The sequence below is a fragment of the Eubalaena glacialis genome, chromosome 2 (assembly GCF_028564815.1).
Source record: "Eubalaena glacialis isolate mEubGla1 chromosome 2, mEubGla1.1.hap2.+ XY, whole genome shotgun sequence".
NCBI classification, from domain to species: domain Eukaryota; kingdom Metazoa; phylum Chordata; class Mammalia; order Artiodactyla; family Balaenidae; genus Eubalaena; species Eubalaena glacialis.
In genome coordinates this window covers 56008763-56028531 of record NC_083717.1, presented here as the reverse complement: position 1 = coordinate 56028531, position 19769 = coordinate 56008763, and the positions used below count along the sequence as shown (strand labels likewise).

At 56.8% G+C, this 19769-nt stretch overlaps 7 non-coding genes across 7 annotated transcripts; all 7 read left to right on the top strand.

Moving 5' to 3' along the window:
- The first annotated feature begins 903 nt into the window (after positions 1–903).
- On the top strand, positions 904–996 carry LOC133086433 (small nucleolar RNA SNORD116). The gene has a single exon (XR_009700189.1). It is a non-coding gene; the product is annotated as a small nucleolar RNA SNORD116 (small nucleolar RNA).
- Positions 997–3685: 2689 nt separating this feature from the next.
- On the top strand, positions 3686–3778 carry LOC133086432 (small nucleolar RNA SNORD116). Its single transcript, XR_009700188.1, has one exon. It is a non-coding gene; the product is annotated as a small nucleolar RNA SNORD116 (small nucleolar RNA).
- A 2689-nt stretch (positions 3779–6467) lies between these two features.
- Positions 6468–6560, top strand: LOC133086431 (small nucleolar RNA SNORD116). The gene has a single exon (XR_009700187.1). It is a non-coding gene; the product is annotated as a small nucleolar RNA SNORD116 (small nucleolar RNA).
- Positions 6561–9249: 2689 nt separating this feature from the next.
- Positions 9250–9342, top strand: LOC133086210 (small nucleolar RNA SNORD116). The gene has a single exon (XR_009699972.1). It is a non-coding gene; the product is annotated as a small nucleolar RNA SNORD116 (small nucleolar RNA).
- A 2689-nt stretch (positions 9343–12031) lies between these two features.
- Positions 12032–12124, top strand: LOC133086430 (small nucleolar RNA SNORD116). Its single transcript, XR_009700186.1, has one exon. It is a non-coding gene; the product is annotated as a small nucleolar RNA SNORD116 (small nucleolar RNA).
- Positions 12125–14813: 2689 nt separating this feature from the next.
- On the top strand, positions 14814–14906 carry LOC133086429 (small nucleolar RNA SNORD116). Its single transcript, XR_009700185.1, has one exon. It is a non-coding gene; the product is annotated as a small nucleolar RNA SNORD116 (small nucleolar RNA).
- A 2689-nt stretch (positions 14907–17595) lies between these two features.
- On the top strand, positions 17596–17688 carry LOC133086208 (small nucleolar RNA SNORD116). Its single transcript, XR_009699970.1, has one exon. It is a non-coding gene; the product is annotated as a small nucleolar RNA SNORD116 (small nucleolar RNA).
- Positions 17689–19769: the final 2081 nt, after the last annotated feature.

Genomic DNA, 19769 nt, shown 5'->3' with positions numbered 1-19769 from the left:
GTCCACGTAGATGTGACACCCACGGCCGGGAGGCAGGTCTCGTCCAGTCTTTGTGCTTTGGTCAGAAGGCGTGGCTGTGGGAGAGCGGGAGTCTGTGACCTATTTCAGCAGCCCCTGGGCGTTAAACTTCGCATGCGGCCTCTTGAAGCTGACAGGGGTCTTTCTCCTTTCAGTTGGGGGTCCAACCAGGGTGCTGTGTATAAACTGTGGCGTTTACTGTTGGAGGTGTCTGCAGAGGGCCACAGCGACACCCAGAGACCAAGACGCGTATTCAGCGCCACACACAGGAACCCACAAGCGCATCCTCGTGCGCAGTCACAGTCACACACGCCCACTCACGTGAATACACAGATACAGTGTCTGACACACCGACCAATGTACGTGCCTAACTTCCTCCAGTCATGCTGTGAGACACGCAATCAGTTTTCGGTAATGGATAGTGGTACTTGGAAAGCAGGTTCTGGGCTCACGGCAAGGTAAGTGTTCGCAAGAATCATGTTCTCTGAACCGTGGTGCAATTCAGAAGCCTGCATGATTTCTGTCCACTTCTCAGGTGCAGCTGCAGGGCAAGGCTGGCCGTCGGCAAAGACAAGAAGACCTTCGCGTTGTCTGATGACTGGATGTCCTAAGGAGAACTGGAAAAAGTGGGGCGGGCGCACGTTGCTGAGCGTGGCTGTGGATAACTCAGGACGGTATGCATTCACCCATACTAAAATGTGCCATTGGATATTAGGTTTTCATCAGATGGGCCCAGTGGCTGCAAGAGTGGATTGATTGTTGGTCTTGCTGAGTGGCCTGAAGACTGTGGATTCCCCAGGCTGTTGGAGTACTTCCGGGTCATGGCTCCTCTGCAGAGCCCCACGGCCTGCCCGTTTGTGTTCTGCAGCGTCCCAGCATGTGCTTGGATCGATGATGACACCCTTGTATGCATTCCTTGGAAAATCTGAACAAAATGAGTGAGAACGCTCTACCGTCTCCTTATCGAAACTGAGGTCCAGCACGTTTCCTCTCTCGGGGGTATGGGACAGTTAGGAGTGAGGGCCGACGTCCCCTGCTGACAGGCATGCAAACACCACTAAGGGCTCCAGCATTGGAGGGACTCCTGTGTGAGGGTCGACCGTGTCTGCCCATAAGCTGGGTCATCTATGAATCCCCGGTCCCTGCTAAAAGACCGCTGAGGGAATACAAGGGGCCAGGCTCTCCTGCTAGTCTTCAGAGTCGGAGCGTGTGCTGGTGGAGGCCCAGTGAGCTTGCAGCTTGGAGAGGTGTGTTTTGGCCAGGATCACGCTTTGTGCATGGCGCTTCGGAGGTTGATTCTGGAAGCCAAAGTGAGCAAGCTTCCCTGGTTGGAGCCTGGAGCCTCAGGCCAGGCCTGAGGCCCTCTGTGATGTTGTGTGTGGTGTGGTGAGGTTCCTGAGTGCCCGGTGGGGCTGGAGCAGTGAGCAGGGGTGGGCTGGAGTTGAGCGATGGCAGAAGGGGGCCGATGGACTAGGCCACGGGGCTGCCCCTTTCACCTCCTCTGCTGAAGCTGCCGGCACACTGTTGGTGCTAAGTGGATCATCGTGGAGTGGGCTGAGGATCGAGTGCTGCATTTAAGCCTGTGTGGTGGCTGGGGGCCTGGAGAGAAAGTTAAGGTATCATGAGGACACGTCCTATGTAATGTCGTGGGATGGGCTGTCATCATTGGGTTGCAGGTGCTGGCCTCAGCTTCCCGAGGATGTGTCTTGTTCGTGAAGGGCTGGCATCAGCTGCCTATGGAGGGGATGGCTTTGGCAGTTCATGAGGATGTAGTGAGGTAGGTAACCTGTGTAGAGTTGCGATCCCATTTCCGGAGGAGTGACTCCACACGGGTGTCTTGCGGGACGTAGAGAAGATGGACATGCTGAGGCATCTGTGCCGGCCTCCTTGGGGGTAGGTGAGTTATGGGAACAAGCCCTTTGGTCGTTTTGTTCCTTCTTTTGGGAATGTGCAAAGCGATAGTGTTTCTCCCGGAGGGCATGACGCGGCCGGCCCATGTGGCATGCAGGCCGTTCGAAGAGCCAGAGCTTTATCCGGAGCAGTCCATTGGCCGGGAAGAGATGGGGACACAGTTGCCCTGCCAGGTGCCCTGCCGTGGCCAACCACCTTTCCCTTTCAGGCTTCCAAGTCCCCTCGCATGGCAGAGGTCTTCCATTGAAAGTCTGTCTGTGGTCCTCGGGGACAGTGCCTTTGATCACTGTGAGTTCCTCGGTAGTGTCGCTGTGGCAGTGGAGAATTGCCAGGATGCATGCGGTGCCGTGGGCCTCATCAAAGCAGACAGGCTTGCGGTCTGTCTTCCCTGGTGTTCAGTGTCCCCGTGTTCGCATGATGTCTGTGGCTTCAAGTAGGGTTGAGTCGCCCTGCAGGCAGCAGGAGGGCACTTAGGACGAGGCTGTGAAGCGTTTGAGCGTTTCCTCAGTGGTCTGGGCCGCGAAACCTGCCAGTTGGAAGCTTGCCGATACGTGGCCGGGAAGGTGGCCTAATTTCCGCTGTCAGGTCCCAACCTGTGTCCTGGTTGCTGAAGCCCAACACTTCCCGTTGTGGGCATTCCCACGGGGTCACGGAAAGTGATATGGTCTAGTTGGCGAGAAGAGGCACTTGGGCCGAAGTTCGTTAGCCCCTTGAGTAGTGCCGGGCTGCATCTTGCCTGTAGGCAACTGCAGGTCAGAGTCAGCCCCCCCATGGGAGGTTCCCTTGCTTCTGGGAGCGCTGGGAGTGACCCCAAGGGCACATCAGATGTGCTTGTAGGTGGCAGGGTCTCCAGGTCCACGTAGATGTGACACCCACGGCCGGGAGGCAGGTCTCGTCCAGTCTTTGTGCTTTGGTCAGAAGGCGTGGCTGTGGGAGAGCGGGAGTCTGTGACCTATTTCAGCAGCCCCTGGGCGTTAAACTTCGCATGCGGCCTCTTGAAGCTGACAGGGGTCTTTCTCCTTTCAGTTGGGGGTCCAACCAGGGTGCTGTGTATAAACTGTGGCGTTTACTGTTGGAGGTGTCTGCAGAGGGCCACAGCGACACCCAGAGACCAAGACGCGTATTCAGCGCCACACACAGGAACCCACAAGCGCATCCTCGTGCGCAGTCACAGTCACACACGCCCACTCACGTGAATACACAGATACAGTGTCTGACACACCGACCAATGTACGTGCCTAACTTCCTCCAGTCATGCTGTGAGACACGCAATCAGTTTTCGGTAATGGATAGTGGTACTTGGAAAGCAGGTTCTGGGCTCACGGCAAGGTAAGTGTTCGCAAGAATCATGTTCTCTGAACCGTGGTGCAATTCAGAAGCCTGCATGATTTCTGTCCACTTCTCAGGTGCAGCTGCAGGGCAAGGCTGGCCGTCGGCAAAGACAAGAAGACCTTCGCGTTGTCTGATGACTGGATGTCCTAAGGAGAACTGGAAAAAGTGGGGCGGGCGCACGTTGCTGAGCGTGGCTGTGGATAACTCAGGACGGTATGCATTCACCCATACTAAAATGTGCCATTGGATATTAGGTTTTCATCAGATGGGCCCAGTGGCTGCAAGAGTGGATTGATTGTTGGTCTTGCTGAGTGGCCTGAAGACTGTGGATTCCCCAGGCTGTTGGAGTACTTCCGGGTCATGGCTCCTCTGCAGAGCCCCACGGCCTGCCCGTTTGTGTTCTGCAGCGTCCCAGCATGTGCTTGGATCGATGATGACACCCTTGTATGCATTCCTTGGAAAATCTGAACAAAATGAGTGAGAACGCTCTACCGTCTCCTTATCGAAACTGAGGTCCAGCACGTTTCCTCTCTCGGGGGTATGGGACAGTTAGGAGTGAGGGCCGACGTCCCCTGCTGACAGGCATGCAAACACCACTAAGGGCTCCAGCATTGGAGGGACTCCTGTGTGAGGGTCGACCGTGTCTGCCCATAAGCTGGGTCATCTATGAATCCCCGGTCCCTGCTAAAAGACCGCTGAGGGAATACAAGAGGGCAGGCTCTCCTGCTAGTCTTCAGAGTCGGAGCGTGTGCTGGTGGAGGCCCAGTGAGCTTGCAGCTTGGAGAGGTGTGTTTTGGCCAGGATCACGCTTTGTGCACGCCGCTTCGGAGGTTGATTCTGGAAGCCAAAGTGAGCAAGCTTCCCTGGTTGGAGCCTGGAGCCTCAGGCCAGGCCTGAGGCCCTCTGTGATGTTGTGTGTGGTGTGGTGAGGTTCCTGAGTGCCCGGTGGGGCTGGAGCAGTGAGCAGGGGTGGGCTGGAGTTGAGCGATGGCAGAAGGGGGCCGATGGACTAGGCCACGGGGCTGCCCCTTTCAGCTCCTCTGCTGAAGCTGCCGGCACACTGTTGGTGCTAAGTGGATCATCGTGGAGTGGGCTGAGGATCGAGTGCTGCATTTAAGCCTGTGTGGTGGCTGGGGGCCTGGAGAGAAAGTTAAGGTATCATGAGGACACGTCCTATGTAATGTCGTGGGATGGGCTGTCATCATTGGGTTGCAGGTGCTGGCCTCAGCTTCCCGAGGATGTGTCTTGTTCGTGAAGGGCTGGCATCAGCTGCCTATGGAGGGGATGGCTTTGGCAGTTCATGAGGATGTAGTGAGGTAGGTAACCTGTGTAGAGTTGCGATCCCATTTCCGGAGGAGTGACTCCACACGGGTGTCTTGCGGGACGTAGAGAAGATGGACATGCTGAGGCATCTGTGCCGGCCTCCTTGGGGGTAGGTGAGTTATGGGAACAAGCCCTTTGGTCGTTTTGTTCCTTCTTTTGGGAATGTGCAAAGCGATAGTGTTTCTCCCGGAGGGCATGACGCGGCCGGCCCATGTGGCATGCAGGCCGTTCGAAGAGCCAGAGCTTTATCCGGAGCAGTCCATTGGCCGGGAAGAGATGGGGACACAGTTGCCCTGCCAGGTGCCCTGCCGTGGCCAACCACCTTTCCCTTTCAGGCTTCCAAGTCCCCTCGCATGGCAGAGGTCTTCCATTGAAAGTCTGTCTGTGGTCCTCGGGGACAGTGCCTTTGATCACTGTGAGTTCCTCGGTAGTGTCGCTGTGGCAGTGGAGAATTGCCAGGATGCATGCGGTGCCGTGGGCCTCATCAAAGCAGACAGGCTTGCGGTCTGTCTTCCCTGGTGTTCAGTGTCCCCGTGTTCGCATGATGTCTGTGGCTTCAAGTAGGGTTGAGTCGCCCTGCAGGCAGCAGGAGGGCACTTAGGACGAGGCTGTGAAGCGTTTGAGCGTTTCCTCAGTGGTCTGGGCCGCGAAACCTGCCAGTTGGAAGCTTGCCGATACGTGGCCGGGAAGGTGGCCTAATTTCCGCTGTCAGGTCCCAACCTGTGTCCTGGTTGCTGAAGCCCAACACTTCCCGTTGTGGGCATTCCCACGGGGTCACGGAAAGTGATATGGTCTAGTTGGCGAGAAGAGGCACTTGGGCCGAAGTTCGTTAGCCCCTTGAGTAGTGCCGGGCTGCATCTTGCCTGTAGGCAACTGCAGGTCGGAGTCAGCCCCCCCATGGGAGGTTCCCTTGCTTCTGGGAGCGCTGGGAGTGACCCCAAGGGCACATCAGATGTGCTTGTAGGTGGCAGGGTCTCCAGGTCCACGTAGATGTGACACCCACGGCCGGGAGGCAGGTCTCGTCCAGTCTTTGTGCTTTGGTCAGAAGGCGTGGCTGTGGGAGAGCGGGAGTCTGTGACCTATTTCAGCAGCCCCTGGGCGTTAAACTTCGCATGCGGCCTCTTGAAGCTGACAGGGGTCTTTCTCCTTTCAGTTGGGGGTCCAACCAGGGTGCTGTGTATAAACTGTGGCGTTTACTGTTGGAGGTGTCTGCAGAGGGCCACAGCGACACCCAGAGACCAAGACGCGTATTCAGCGCCACACACAGGAACCCACAAGCGCATCCTCGTGCGCAGTCACAGTCACACACGCCCACTCACGTGAATACACAGATACAGTGTCTGACACACCGACCAATGTACGTGCCTAACTTCCTCCAGTCATGCTGTGAGACACGCAATCAGTTTTCGGTAATGGATAGTGGTACTTGGAAAGCAGGTTCTGGGCTCACGGCAAGGTAAGTGTTCGCAAGAATCATGTTCTCTGAACCGTGGTGCAATTCAGAAGCCTGCATGATTTCTGTCCACTTCTCAGGTGCAGCTGCAGGGCAAGGCTGGCCGTCGGCAAAGACAAGAAGACCTTCGCGTTGTCTGATGACTGGATGTCCTAAGGAGAACTGGAAAAAGTGGGGCGGGCGCACGTTGCTGAGCGTGGCTGTGGATAACTCAGGACGGTATGCATTCACCCATACTAAAATGTGCCATTGGATATTAGGTTTTCATCAGATGGGCCCAGTGGCTGCAAGAGTGGATTGATTGTTGGTCTTGCTGAGTGGCCTGAAGACTGTGGATTCCCCAGGCTGTTGGAGTACTTCCGGGTCATGGCTCCTCTGCAGAGCCCCACGGCCTGCCCGTTTGTGTTCTGCAGCGTCCCAGCATGTGCTTGGATCGATGATGACACCCTTGTATGCATTCCTTGGAAAATCTGAACAAAATGAGTGAGAACGCTCTACCGTCTCCTTATCGAAACTGAGGTCCAGCACGTTTCCTCTCTCGGGGGTATGGGACAGTTAGGAGTGAGGGCCGACGTCCCCTGCTGACAGGCATGCAAACACCACTAAGGGCTCCAGCATTGGAGGGACTCCTGTGTGAGGGTCGACCGTGTCTGCCCATAAGCTGGGTCATCTATGAATCCCCGGTCCCTGCTAAAAGACCGCTGAGGGAATACAAGGGGCCAGGCTCTCCTGCTAGTCTTCAGAGTCGGAGCGTGTGCTGGTGGAGGCCCAGTGAGCTTGCAGCTTGGAGAGGTGTGTTTTGGCCAGGATCACGCTTTGTGCACGCCGCTTCGGAGGTTGATTCTGGAAGCCAAAGTGAGCAAGCTTCCCTGGTTGGAGCCTGGAGCCTCAGGCCAGGCCTGAGGCCCTCTGTGATGTTGTGTGTGGTGTGGTGAGGTTCCTGAGTGCCCGGTGGGGCTGGAGCAGTGAGCAGGGGTGGGCTGGAGTTGAGCGATGGCAGAAGGGGGCCGATGGACTAGGCCACGGGGCTGCCCCTTTCAGCTCCTCTGCTGAAGCTGCCGGCACACTGTTGGTGCTAAGTGGATCATCGTGGAGTGGGCTGAGGATCGAGTGCTGCATTTAAGCCTGTGTGGTGGCTGGGGGCCTGGAGAGAAAGTTAAGGTATCATGAGGACACGTCCTATGTAATGTCGTGGGATGGGCTGTCATCATTGGGTTGCAGGTGCTGGCCTCAGCTTCCCGAGGATGTGTCTTGTTCGTGAAGGGCTGGCATCAGCTGCCTATGGAGGGGATGGCTTTGGCAGTTCATGAGGATGTAGTGAGGTAGGTAACCTGTGTAGAGTTGCGATCCCATTTCCGGAGGAGTGACTCCACACGGGTGTCTTGCGGGACGTAGAGAAGATGGACATGCTGAGGCATCTGTGCCGGCCTCCTTGGGGGTAGGTGAGTTATGGGAACAAGCCCTTTGGTCGTTTTGTTCCTTCTTTTGGGAATGTGCAAAGCGATAGTGTTTCTCCCGGAGGGCATGACGCGGCCGGCCCATGTGGCATGCAGGCCGTTCGAAGAGCCAGAGCTTTATCCGGAGCAGTCCATTGGCCGGGAAGAGATGGGGACACAGTTGCCCTGCCAGGTGCCCTGCCGTGGCCAACCACCTTTCCCTTTCAGGCTTCCAAGTCCCCTCGCATGGCAGAGGTCTTCCATTGAAAGTCTGTCTGTGGTCCTCGGGGACAGTGCCTTTGATCACTGTGAGTTCCTCGGTAGTGTCGCTGTGGCAGTGGAGAATTGCCAGGATGCATGCGGTGCCGTGGGCCTCATCAAAGCAGACAGGCTTGCGGTCTGTCTTCCCTGGTGTTCAGTGTCCCCGTGTTCGCATGACGTCTGTGGCTTCAAGTAGGGTTGAGTCGCCCTGCAGGCAGCAGGAGGGCACTTAGGACGAGGCTGTGAAGCGTTTGAGCGTTTCCTCAGTGGTCTGGGCCGCGAAACCTGCCAGTTGGAAGCTTGCCGATACGTGGCCGGGAAGGTGGCCTAATTTCCGCTGTCAGGTCCCAACCTGTGTCCTGGTTGCTGAAGCCCAACACTTCCCGTTGTGGGCATTCCCACGGGGTCACGGAAAGTGATATGGTCTAGTTGGCGAGAAGAGGCACTTGGGCCGAAGTTCGTTAGCCCCTTGAGTAGTGCCGGGCTGCATCTTGCCTGTAGGCAACTGCAGGTCGGAGTCAGCCCCCCCATGGGAGGTTCCCTTGCTTCTGGGAGCGCTGGGAGTGACCCCAAGGGCACATCAGATGTGCTTGTAGGTGGCAGGGTCTCCAGGTCCACGTAGATGTGACACCCACGGCCGGGAGGCAGGTCTCGTCCAGTCTTTGTGCTTTGGTCAGAAGGCGTGGCTGTGGGAGAGCGGGAGTCTGTGACCTATTTCAGCAGCCCCTGGGCGTTAAACTTCGCATGCGGCCTCTTGAAGCTGACAGGGGTCTTTCTCCTTTCAGTTGGGGGTCCAACCAGGGTGCTGTGTATAAACTGTGGCGTTTACTGTTGGAGGTGTCTGCAGAGGGCCACAGCGACACCCAGAGACCAAGACGCGTATTCAGCGCCACACACAGGAACCCACAAGCGCATCCTCGTGCGCAGTCACAGTCACACACGCCCACTCACGTGAATACACAGATACAGTGTCTGACACACCGACCAATGTACGTGCCTAACTTCCTCCAGTCATGCTGTGAGACACGCAATCAGTTTTCGGTAATGGATAGTGGTACTTGGAAAGCAGGTTCTGGGCTCACGGCAAGGTAAGTGTTCGCAAGAATCATGTTCTCTGAACCGTGGTGCAATTCAGAAGCCTGCATGATTTCTGTCCACTTCTCAGGTGCAGCTGCAGGGCAAGGCTGGCCGTCGGCAAAGACAAGAAGACCTTCGCGTTGTCTGATGACTGGATGTCCTAAGGAGAACTGGAAAAAGTGGGGCGGGCGCACGTTGCTGAGCGTGGCTGTGGATAACTCAGGACGGTATGCATTCACCCATACTAAAATGTGCCATTGGATATTAGGTTTTCATCAGATGGGCCCAGTGGCTGCAAGAGTGGATTGATTGTTGGTCTTGCTGAGTGGCCTGAAGACTGTGGATTCCCCAGGCTGTTGGAGTACTTCCGGGTCATGGCTCCTCTGCAGAGCCCCACGGCCTGCCCGTTTGTGTTCTGCAGCGTCCCAGCATGTGCTTGGATCGATGATGACACCCTTGTATGCATTCCTTGGAAAATCTGAACAAAATGAGTGAGAACGCTCTACCGTCTCCTCATCGAAACTGAGGTCCAGCACGTTTCCTCTCTCGGGGGTATGGGACAGTTAGGAGTGAGGGCCGACGTCCCCTGCTGACAGGCATGCAAACACCACTAAGGGCTCCAGCATTGGAGGGACTCCTGTGTGAGGGTCGACCGTGTCTGCCCATAAGCTGGGTCATCTATGAATCCCCGGTCCCTGCTAAAAGACCGCTGAGGGAATACAAGGGGCCAGGCTCTCCTGCTAGTCTTCAGAGTCGGAGCGTGTGCTGGTGGAGGCCCAGTGAGCTTGCAGCTTGGAGAGGTGTGTTTTGGCCAGGATCACGCTTTGTGCATGCCGCTTCGGAGGTTGATTCTGGAAGCCAAAGTGAGCAAGCTTCCCTGGTTGGAGCCTGGAGCCTCAGGCCAGGCCTGAGGCCCTCTGTGATGTTGTGTGTGGTGTGGTGAGGTTCCTGAGTGCCCGGTGGGGCTGGAGCAGTGAGCAGGGGTGGGCTGGAGTTGAGCGATGGCAGAAGGGGGCCGATGGACTAGGCCACGGGGCTGCCCCTTTCAGCTCCTCTGCTGAAGCTGCCGGCACACTGTTGGTGCTAAGTGGATCATCGTGGAGTGGGCTGAGGATCGAGTGCTGCATTTAAGCCTGTGTGGTGGCTGGGGGCCTGGAGAGAAAGTTAAGGTATCATGAGGACACGTCCTATGTAATGTCGTGGGATGGGCTGTCATCATTGGGTTGCAGGTGCTGGCCTCAGCTTCCCGAGGATGTGTCTTGTTCGTGAAGGGCTGGCATCAGCTGCCTATGGAGGGGATGGCTTTGGCAGTTCATGAGGATGTAGTGAGGTAGGTAACCTGTGTAGAGTTGCGATCCCATTTCCGGAGGAGTGACTCCACACGGGTGTCTTGCGGGACGTAGAGAAGATGGACATGCTGAGGCATCTGTGCCGGCCTCCTTGGGGGTAGGTGAGTTATGGGAACAAGCCCTTTGGTCGTTTTGTTCCTTCTTTTGGGAATGTGCAAAGCGATAGTGTTTCTCCCGGAGGGCATGACGCGGCCGGCCCATGTGGCATGCAGGCCGTTCGAAGAGCCAGAGCTTTATCCGGAGCAGTCCATTGGCCGGGAAGAGATGGGGACACAGTTGCCCTGCCAGGTGCCCTGCCGTGGCCAACCACCTTTCCCTTTCAGGCTTCCAAGTCCCCTCGCATGGCAGAGGTCTTCCATTGAAAGTCTGTCTGTGGTCCTCGGGGACAGTGCCTTTGATCACTGTGAGTTCCTCGGTAGTGTCGCTGTGGCAGTGGAGAATTGCCAGGATGCATGCGGTGCCGTGGGCCTCATCAAAGCAGACAGGCTTGCGGTCTGTCTTCCCTGGTGTTCAGTGTCCCCGTGTTCGCATGATGTCTGTGGCTTCAAGTAGGGTTGAGTCGCCCTGCAGGCAGCAGGAGGGCACTTAGGACGAGGCTGTGAAGCGTTTGAGCGTTTCCTCAGTGGTCTGGGCCGCGAAACCTGCCAGTTGGAAGCTTGCCGATACGTGGCCGGGAAGGTGGCCTAATTTCCGCTGTCAGGTCCCAACCTGTGTCCTGGTTGCTGAAGCCCAACACTTCCCGTTGTGGGCATTCCCACGGGGTCACGGAAAGTGATATGGTCTAGTTGGCGAGAAGAGGCACTTGGGCCGAAGTTCGTTAGCCCCTTGAGTAGTGCCGGGCTGCATCTTGCCTGTAGGCAACTGCAGGTCGGAGTCAGCCCCCCCATGGGAGGTTCCCTTGCTTCTGGGAGCGCTGGGAGTGACCCCAAGGGCACATCAGATGTGCTTGTAGGTGGCAGGGTCTCCAGGTCCACGTAGATGTGACACCCACGGCCGGGAGGCAGGTCTCGTCCAGTCTTTGTGCTTTGGTCAGAAGGCGTGGCTGTGGGAGAGCGGGAGTCTGTGACCTATTTCAGCAGCCCCTGGGCGTTAAACTTCGCATGCGGCCTCTTGAAGCTGACAGGGGTCTTTCTCCTTTCAGTTGGGGGTCCAACCAGGGTGCTGTGTATAAACTGTGGCGTTTACTGTTGGAGGTGTCTGCAGAGGGCCACAGCGACACCCAGAGACCAAGACGCGTATTCAGCGCCACACACAGGAACCCACAAGCGCATCCTCGTGCGCAGTCACAGTCACACACGCCCACTCACGTGAATACACAGATACAGTGTCTGACACACCGACCAATGTACGTGCCTAACTTCCTCCAGTCATGCTGTGAGACACGCAATCAGTTTTCGGTAATGGATAGTGGTACTTGGAAAGCAGGTTCTGGGCTCACGGCAAGGTAAGTGTTCGCAAGAATCATGTTCTCTGAACCGTGGTGCAATTCAGAAGCCTGCATGATTTCTGTCCACTTCTCAGGTGCAGCTGCAGGGCAAGGCTGGCCGTCGGCAAAGACAAGAAGACCTTCGCGTTGTCTGATGACTGGATGTCCTAAGGAGAACTGGAAAAAGTGGGGCGGGCGCACGTTGCTGAGCGTGGCTGTGGATAACTCAGGACGGTATGCATTCACCCATACTAAAATGTGCCATTGGATATTAGGTTTTCATCAGATGGGCCCAGTGGCTGCAAGAGTGGATTGATTGTTGGTCTTGCTGAGTGGCCTGAAGACTGTGGATTCCCCAGGCTGTTGGAGTACTTCCGGGTCATGGCTCCTCTGCAGAGCCCCACGGCCTGCCCGTTTGTGTTCTGCAGCGTCCCAGCATGTGCTTGGATCGATGATGACACCCTTGTATGCATTCCTTGGAAAATCTGAACAAAATGAGTGAGAACGCTCTACCGTCTCCTTATCGAAACTGAGGTCCAGCACGTTTCCTCTCTCGGGGGTATGGGACAGTTAGGAGTGAGGGCCGACGTCCCCTGCTGACAGGCATGCAAACACCACTAAGGGCTCCAGCATTGGAGGGACTCCTGTGTGAGGGTCGACCGTGTCTGCCCATAAGCTGGGTCATCTATGAATCCCCGGTCCCTGCTAAAAGACCGCTGAGGGAATACAAGGGGCCAGGCTCTCCTGCTAGTCTTCAGAGTCGGAGCGTGTGCTGGTGGAGGCCCAGTGAGCTTGCAGCTTGGAGAGGTGTGTTTTGGCCAGGATCACGCTTTGTGCATGCCGCTTCGGAGGTTGATTCTGGAAGCCAAAGTGAGCAAGCTTCCCTGGTTGGAGCCTGGAGCCTCAGGCCAGGCCTGAGGCCCTCTGTGATGTTGTGTGTGGTGTGGTGAGGTTCCTGAGTGCCCGGTGGGGCTGGAGCAGTGAGCAGGGGTGGGCTGGAGTTGAGCGATGGCAGAAGGGGGCCGATGGACTAGGCCACGGGGCTGCCCCTTTCAGCTCCTCTGCTGAAGCTGCCGGCACACTGTTGGTGCTAAGTGGATCATCGTGGAGTGGGCTGAGGATCGAGTGCTGCATTTAAGCCTGTGTGGTGGCTGGGGGCCTGGAGAGAAAGTTAAGGTATCATGAGGACACGTCCTATGTAATGTCGTGGGATGGGCTGTCATCATTGGGTTGCAGGTGCTGGCCTCAGCTTCCCGAGGATGTGTCTTGTTCGTGAAGGGCTGGCATCAGCTGCCTATGGAGGGGATGGCTTTGGCAGTTCATGAGGATGTAGTGAGGTAGGTAACCTGTGTAGAGTTGCGATCCCATTTCCGGAGGAGTGACTCCACACGGGTGTCTTGCGGGACGTAGAGAAGATGGACATGCTGAGGCATCTGTGCCGGCCTCCTTGGGGGTAGGTGAGTTATGGGAACAAGCCCTTTGGTCGTTTTGTTCCTTCTTTTGGGAATGTGCAAAGCGATAGTGTTTCTCCCGGAGGGCATGACGCGGCCGGCCCATGTGGCATGCAGGCCGTTCGAAGAGCCAGAGCTTTATCCGGAGCAGTCCATTGGCCGGGAAGAGATGGGGACACAGTTGCCCTGCCAGGTGCCCTGCCGTGGCCAACCACCTTTCCCTTTCAGGCTTCCAAGTCCCCTCGCATGGCAGAGGTCTTCCATTGAAAGTCTGTCTGTGGTCCTCGGGGACAGTGCCTTTGATCACTGTGAGTTCCTCGGTAGTGTCGCTGTGGCAGTGGAGAATTGCCAGGATGCATGCGGTGCCGTGGGCCTCATCAAAGCAGACAGGCTTGCGGTCTGTCTTCCCTGGTGTTCAGTGTCCCCGTGTTCGCATGATGTCTGTGGCTTCAAGTAGGGTTGAGTCGCCCTGCAGGCAGCAGGAGGGCACTTAGGACGAGGCTGTGAAGCGTTTGAGCGTTTCCTCAGTGGTCTGGGCCGCGAAACCTGCCAGTTGGAAGCTTGCCGATACGTGGCCGGGAAGGTGGCCTAATTTCCGCTGTCAGGTCCCAACCTGTGTCCTGGTTGCTGAAGCCCAACACTTCCCGTTGTGGGCATTCCCACGGGGTCACGGAAAGTGATATGGTCTAGTTGGCGAGAAGAGGCACTTGGGCCGAAGTTCGTTAGCCCCTTGAGTAGTGCCGGGCTGCATCTTGCCTGTAGGCAACTGCAGGTCGGAGTCAGCCCCCCCATGGGAGGTTCCCTTGCTTCTGGGAGCGCTGGGAGTGACCCCAAGGGCACATCAGATGTGCTTGTAGGTGGCAGGGTCTCCAGGTCCACGTAGATGTGACACCCACGGCCGGGAGGCAGGTCTCGTCCAGTCTTTGTGCTTTGGTCAGAAGGCGTGGCTGTGGGAGAGCGGGAGTCTGTGACCTATTTCAGCAGCCCCTGGGCGTTAAACTTCGCATGCGGCCTCTTGAAGCTGACAGGGGTCTTTCCCCTTTCAGTTGGGGGTCCAACCAGGGTGCTGTGTATAAACTGTGGCGTTTACTGTTGGAGGTGTCTGCAGAGGGCCACAGCGACACCCAGAGACCAAGACGCGTATTCAGCGCCACACACAGGAACCCACAAGCGCATCCTCGTGCGCAGTCACAGTCACACACGCCCACTCACGTGAATACACAGATACAGTGTCTGACACACCGACCAATGTACGTGCCTAACTTCCTCCAGTCATGCTGTGAGACACGCAATCAGTTTTCGGTAATGGATAGTGGTACTTGGAAAGCAGGTTCTGGGCTCACGGCAAGGTAAGTGTTCGCAAGAATCATGTTCTCTGAACCGTGGTGCAATTCAGAAGCCTGCATGATTTCTGTCCACTTCTCAGGTGCAGCTGCAGGGCAAGGCTGGCCGTCGGCAAAGACAAGAAGACCTTCGCGTTGTCTGATGACTGGATGTCCTAAGGAGAACTGGAAAAAGTGGGGCGGGCGCACGTTGCTGAGCGTGGCTGTGGATAACTCAGGACGGTATGCATTCACCCATACTAAAATGTGCCATTGGATATTAGGTTTTCATCAGATGGGCCCAGTGGCTGCAAGAGTGGATTGATTGTTGGTCTTGCTGAGTGGCCTGAAGACTGTGGATTCCCCAGGCTGTTGGAGTACTTCCGGGTCATGGCTCCTCTGCAGAGCCCCACGGCCTGCCCGTTTGTGTTCTGCAGCGTCCCAGCATGTGCTTGGATCGATGATGACACCCTTGTATGCATTCCTTGGAAAATCTGAACAAAATGAGTGAGAACGCTCTACCGTCTCCTTATCGAAACTGAGGTCCAGCACGTTTCCTCTCTCGGGGGTATGGGACAGTTAGGAGTGAGGGCCGACGTCCCCTGCTGACAGGCATGCAAACACCACTAAGGGCTCCAGCATTGGAGGGACTCCTGTGTGAGGGTCGACCGTGTCTGCCCATAAGCTGGGTCATCTATGAATCCCCGGTCCCTGCTAAAAGACCGCTGAGGGAATACAAGGGGCCAGGCTCTCCTGCTAGTCTTCAGAGTCGGAGCGTGTGCTGGTGGAGGCCCAGTGAGCTTGCAGCTTGGAGAGGTGTGTTTTGGCCAGGATCACGCTTTGTGCACGCCGCTTCGGAGGTTGATTCTGGAAGCCAAAGTGAGCAAGCTTCCCTGGTTGGAGCCTGGAGCCTCAGGCCAGGCCTGAGGCCCTCTGTGATGTTGTGTGTGGTGTGGTGAGGTTCCTGAGTGCCCGGTGGGGCTGGAGCAGTGAGCAGGGGTGGGCTGGAGTTGAGCGATGGCAGAAGGGGGCCGATGGACTAGGCCACGGGGCTGCCCCTTTCAGCTCCTCTGCTGAAGCTGCCGGCACACTGTTGGTGCTAAGTGGATCATCGTGGAGTGGGCTGAGGATCGAGTGCTGCCTTTAAGCCTGTGTGGTGGCTGGGGGCCTGGAGAGAAAGTTAAGGTATCATGAGGACACGTCCTATGTAATGTCGTGGGATGGGCTGTCATCATTGGGTTGCAGGTGCTGGCCTCAGCTTCCCGAGGATGTGTCTTGTTCGTGAAGGGCTGGCATCAGCTGCCTATGGAGGGGATGGCTTTGGCAGTTCATGAGGATGTAGTGAGGTAGGTAACCTGTGTAGAGTTGCGATCCCATTTCCGGAGGAGTGACTCCACACGGGTGTCTTGCGGGACGTAGAGAAGATGGACATGCTGAGGCATCTGTGCCGGCCTCCTTGGGGGTAGGTGAGTTATGGGAACAAGGCCTTTGGTCGTTTTGTTCCTTCTTTTGGGAATGTGCAAAGCGATAGTGTTTCTCCCGGAGGGCATGACGCGGCCGGCCCATGTGGCATGCAGGCCGTTCGAAGAGCCAGAGCTTTATCCGGAGCAGTCCATTGGCCGGGAAGAGATGGGGACACAGTTGCCCTGCCAGGTGCCCTGCCGTGGCCAACCACCTTTCCCTTTCAGGCTTCCAAGTCCCCTCGCATGGCAGAGGTCTTCCATTGAAAGTCTGTCTGTGGTCCTCGGGGACAGTGCCTTTGATCACTGTGAGTTCCTCGGTAGTGTCGCTGTGGCAGTGGAGAATTGCCAGGATGCATGCGGTGCCGTGGGCCTCATCAAAGCAGACAGGCTTGCGGTCTGTCTTCCCTGGTGTTCAGTGTCCCCGTGTTCGCATGACGTCTGTGGCTTCAAGTAGGGTTGAGTCGCCCTGCAGGCAGCAGGAGGGCACTTAGGACGAGGCTGTGAAGCGTTTGAGCGTTTCCTCAGTGGTCTGGGCCGCGAAACCTGCCAGTTGGAAGCTTGCCGATACGTGGCCGGGAAGGTGGCCTAATTTCCGCTGTCAGGTCCCAACCTGTGTCCTGGTTGCTGAAGCCCAACACTTCCCGTTGTGGGCATTCCCACGGGGTCACGGAAAGTGATATGGTCTAGTTGGCGAGAAGAGGCACTTGGGCCGAAGTTCGTTAGCCCCTTGAGTAGTGCCGGGCTGCATCTTGCCTGTAGGCAACTGCAGGTCGGAGTCAGCCCCCCCATGGGAGGTTCCCTTGCTTCTGGGAGCGCTGGGAGTGACCCCAAGGGCACATCAGATGTGCTTGTAGGTGGCAGGGTCTCCAGGTCCACGTAGATGTGACACCCACGGCCGGGAGGCAGGTCTCGTCCAGTCTTTGTGCTTTGGTCAGAAGGCGTGGCTGTGGGAGAGCGGGAGTCTGTGACCTATTTCAGCAGCCCCTGGGCGTTAAACTTCGCATGCGGCCTCTTGAAGCTGACAGGGGTCTTTCTCCTTTCAGTTGGGGGTCCAACCAGGGTGCTGTGTATAAACTGTGGCGTTTACTGTTGGAGGTGTCTGCAGAGGGCCACAGCGACACCCAGAGACCAAGACGCGTATTCAGCGCCACACACAGGAACCCACAAGCGCATCCTCGTGCGCAGTCACAGTCACACACGCCCACTCACGTGAATACACAGATACAGTGTCTGACACACCGACCAATGTACGTGCCTAACTTCCTCCAGTCATGCTGTGAGACACGCAATCAGTTTTCGGTAATGGATAGTGGTACTTGGAAAGCAGGTTCTGGGCTCACGGCAAGGTAAGTGTTCGCAAGAATCATGTTCTCTGAACCGTGGTGCAATTCAGAAGCCTGCATGATTTCTGTCCACTTCTCAGGTGCAGCTGCAGGGCAAGGCTGGCCGTCGGCAAAGACAAGAAGACCTTCGCGTTGTCTGATGACTGGATGTCCTAAGGAGAACTGGAAAAAGTGGGGCGGGCGCACGTTGCTGAGCGTGGCTGTGGATAACTCAGGACGGTATGCATTCACCCATACTAAAATGTGCCATTGGATATTAGGTTTTCATCAGATGGGCCCAGTGGCTGCAAGAGTGGATTGATTGTTGGTCTTGCTGAGTGGCCTGAAGACTGTGGATTCCCCAGGCTGTTGGAGTACTTCCGGGTCATGGCTCCTCTGCAGAGCCCCACGGCCTGCCCGTTTGTGTTCTGCAGCGTCCCAGCATGTGCTTGGATCGATGATGACACCCTTGTATGCATTCCTTGGAAAATCTGAACAAAATGAGTGAGAACGCTCTACCGTCTCCTCATCGAAACTGAGGTCCAGCACGTTTCCTCTCTCGGGGGTATGGGACAGTTAGGAGTGAGGGCCGACGTCCCCTGCTGACAGGCATGCAAACACCACTAAGGGCTCCAGCATTGGAGGGACTCCTGTGTGAGGGTCGACCGTGTCTGCCCATAAGCTGGGTCATCTATGAATCCCCGGTCCCTGCTAAAAGACCGCTGAGGGAATACAAGGGGCCAGGCTCTCCTGCTAGTCTTCAGAGTCGGAGCGTGTGCTGGTGGAGGCCCAGTGAGCTTGCAGCTTGGAGAGGTGTGTTTTGGCCAGGATCACGCTTTGTGCATGCCGCTTCGGAGGTTGATTCTGGAAGCCAAAGTGAGCAAGCTTCCCTGGTTGGAGCCTGGAGCCTCAGGCCAGGCCTGAGGCCCTCTGTGATGTTGTGTGTGGTGTGGTGAGGTTCCTGAGTGCCCGGTGGGGCTGGAGCAGTGAGCAGGGGTGGGCTGGAGTTGAGCGATGGCAGAAGGGGGCCGATGGACTAGGCCACGGGGCTGCCCCTTTCAGCTCCTCTGCTGAAGCTGCCGGCACACTGTTGGTGCTAAGTGGATCATCGTGGAGTGGGCTGAGGATCGAGTGCTGCATTTAAGCCTGTGTGGTGGCTGGGGGCCTGGAGAGAAAGTTAAGGTATCATGAGGACACGTCCTATGTAATGTCGTGGGATGGGCTGTCATCATTGGGTTGCAGGTGCTGGCCTCAGCTTCCCGAGGATGTGTCTTGTTCGTGAAGGGCTGGCATCAGCTGCCTATGGAGGGGATGGCTTTGGCAGTTCATGAGGATGTAGTGAGGTAGGTAACCTGTGTAGAGTTGCGATCCCATTTCCGGAGGAGTGACTCCACACGGGTGTCTTGCGGGACGTAGAGAAGATGGACATGCTGAGGCATCTGTGCCGGCCTCCTTGGGGGTAGGTGAGTTATGGGAACAAGCCCTTTGGTCGTTTTGTTCCTTCTTTTGGGAATGTGCAAAGCGATAGTGTTTCTCCCGGAGGGCATGACGCGGCCGGCCCATGTGGCATGCAGGCCGTTCGAAGAGCCAGAGCTTTATCCAGAGCAGTCCATTGGCCGGGAAGAGATGGGGACACAGTTGCCCTGCCAGGTGCCCTGCCGTGGCCAACCACCTTTCCCTTTCAGGCTTCCAAGTCCCCTCGCATGGCAGAGGTCTTCCATTGAAAGTCTGTCTGTGGTCCTCGGGGACAGTGCCTTTGATCACTGTGAGTTCCTCGGTAGTGTCGCTGTGGCAGTGGAGAATTGCCAGGATGCATGCGGTGCCGTGGGCCTCATCAAAGCAGACAGGCTTGCGGTCTGTCTTCCCTGGTGTTCAGTGTCCCCGTGTTCGCATGACGTCTGTGGCTTCAAGTAGGGTTGAGTCGCCCTGCAGGCAGCAGGAGGGCACTTAGGACGAGGCTGTGAAGCGTTTGAGCGTTTCCTCAGTGGTCTGGGCCGCGAAACCTGCCAGTTGGAAGCTTGCCGATACGTGGCCAGGAAGGTGGCCTAATTTCCGCTGTCAGGTCCCAACCTGTGTCCTGGTTGCTGAAGCCCAACACTTCCCGTTGTGGGCATTCCCACGGGGTCACGGAAAGTGATATGGTCTAGTTGGCGAGAAGAGGCACTTGGGCCGAAGTTCGTTAGCCCCTTGAGTAGTGCCGGGCTGCATCTTGCCTGTAGGCAACTGCAGGTCGGAGTCAGCCCCCCCATGGGAGGTTCCCTTGCTTCTGGGAGCGCTGGGAGTGACCCCAAGGGCACATCAGATGTGCTTGTAGGTGGCAGGGTCTCCAGGTCCACGTAGATGTGACACCCACGGCCGGGAGGCAGGTCTCGTCCAGTCTTTGTGCTTTGGTCAGAAGGCGTGGCTGTGGGAGAGCGGGAGTCTGTGACCTATTTCAGCAGCCCCTGGGCGTTAAACTTCGCATGCGGCCTCTTGAAGCTGACAGGGGTCTTTCTCCTTTCAGTTGGGGGTCCAACCAGGGTGCTGTGTATAAACTGTGGCGTTTACTGTTGGAGGTGTCTGCAGAGGGCCACAGCGACACCCAGAGACCAAGACGCGTATTCAGCGCCACACACAGGAACCCAC